This window comes from Cricetulus griseus (assembly GCF_003668045.3).
Source record: "Cricetulus griseus strain 17A/GY chromosome 1 unlocalized genomic scaffold, alternate assembly CriGri-PICRH-1.0 chr1_0, whole genome shotgun sequence".
NCBI classification, from domain to species: Eukaryota; Metazoa; Chordata; class Mammalia; order Rodentia; family Cricetidae; genus Cricetulus; species Cricetulus griseus.
In genome coordinates, this window is record NW_023276806.1 from 38593391 (window position 1) to 38595353 (window position 1963).

The window sequence follows — 1963 nt, forward strand, 5'->3', positions numbered from 1 at the left end:
CCTTCCCCAAGCATGTCATGTTTCACTTCCTGCCTTAGTTTCAGGAGCCTCCCTCCTAGCAGGAACATTCCAGTACAGGTTGAGCAGCTCTTCAGAAGCTTCTGTGTGAAGACTCAGGGTACCATCTCTGAACTTGGCAGCAGGTTCTCACACGCTGAAAGTAACTTGATCTTCCAAGTAGACTCCTCAGAGACTGAACCTGTGCTGTTTCTATACATAAACCTCAACAAGTTAATGCAGAACACAAGAGAAAGTCAATTACATAGGAAAGAAGAAAAACGTGTGGGGAAGAGAAACTCATTTATAATTAGGATGGCCATAAAATTTGGTCAAATGGACAAAATCATAACACTTTTGAGGGTGAGGATACTGAAAATAATTCCAGTGGGATTACATGTGGGAGTTAGAACTGTCCCAAGCAAACTAGGGTGTATAGTCACTCTATGAATAACCCATCAATGCACTTCAAAGTAAACCAACAAGGCAATAGAAGGTCAACATGATATGGTTCATAGATGGGTGCCCTTAGATGTCACAGTACAAGGACAGGTCTTGTAACATGCAAGGAAATAGATGAGATTGCTTTCAGTCAATTCTTCAAAGTGCCGTTCCTCTGGCCAGACCTTTGAAAGACATTGAATAACAATGCATTGAAGATTAGGAGACCAGGCATCTCTTGAAAATTGCAGGTTAAAAATAGACCTGTGTATTTTACCAGTTGAATAAAGAGTCAGAACAGCATCTTGTATTATTAAAATTAGTAGTGACATGGGAATATTTACTGTTACTTTAATTCGAAAAAATGGAAAAATTCTTATTTCTGTGAATAATAATTTGCTTACAAATGAGAAGGTAATTGAACTATCACTTATTACTGATGGTGCTTTATATAGTTTCATTTTACTTGGAAAATAAAATAGATTTTTAAATGATGGCACTATCATTTTAAGGTCTAGAGATATTCTCAGTGGTAGACCACCTTCGGAGCATGTGCAAGACCCTTGAATTGAATCTACGTCACAAAATAAACAAATAAAGAAAACATTATCATTTTGGTGCTCTTTCAAACACCTACTTCCCCTACTTCTATTTCCATTGCATATAAGTGGTGTTTCTAGTGGACATCATGGAGTTGGTTCTGCTTTTTCACCCAGGTTCAGGATATGCTTGTCTCCATCCCCCCAGAGCTGGGGTCACAAACATACACAACAATGTACAACTTTTACACAGGCACTAAGTATTCAAAGTCTGGTCCTCATGTTCTCAGAGCCGGAGCTCTTATCAACTGAGTTATCCTAGACCCTCTTCTGAAGACAGAGGTCTCTTTCCTTCCTGGTCCCTGCTGCCCTTTAGTCCCAAATAACCACACAGAGTCTTTTATTAAAAACTGTTTGGCCAATGGCTCAGGTTTTTTATTGACTAGCTCTTTCTTAATTATTAACCCATTTCTGATAATCTGTGTATCTCCACAAGCTCTTGGCTTACCTGGTGATGCCTGGACCTCTTGCTTTCTCAGCAGCTACATGATGTCTCCCTGACAGTTCTTCTCTCCTTCCTCTTCCCAGCATTCTTCTAGTTTGGTAGCCCTGCCTATTGGCTATTGGCCAGTCAGCAGTTATTCACCAACTAATAAGAGAAACATATATACAGGAAGGACATCCCCAACCACTCTTCTAGATTATTTTTAACAGTTTTACATTCCAATAAGCCCATCTAGCAACTTTTAAAATTCAGGTATGTCTTTCCAAACTCTGGAAGTTCCGTGATATTTAAAAAGCAAACTCAACCGTATACTTGATCTTATGTAATAAAATAGTATAAGAAGGTTACCTTTTTTCACAGTGGTAGGTCTCAAATCCAGGGCTTAATGCATTCTAGGCAAAGCTCTCCCACTGAAGTACATCACCAGCCCTATCATAATGCTTTATTTCCTATTCCTGATCTCACTGTTGTTATGCTTCAT

General features: G+C 39.0%; 1 long non-coding RNA gene across 1 annotated transcript; it reads right to left on the reverse strand.

Annotated features, from left to right (window-relative positions):
• Positions 1 to 281: 281 nt before the first annotated feature.
• On the reverse strand, positions 282 to 1645 carry LOC113831458. Its single transcript, XR_003481217.2, has 2 exons — positions 1486 to 1645; positions 282 to 623 (listed from the first exon to the last, which is right to left on the reverse strand). It is a non-coding gene; the product is annotated as an uncharacterized LOC113831458 (long non-coding RNA).
• Positions 1646 to 1963: the final 318 nt, after the last annotated feature.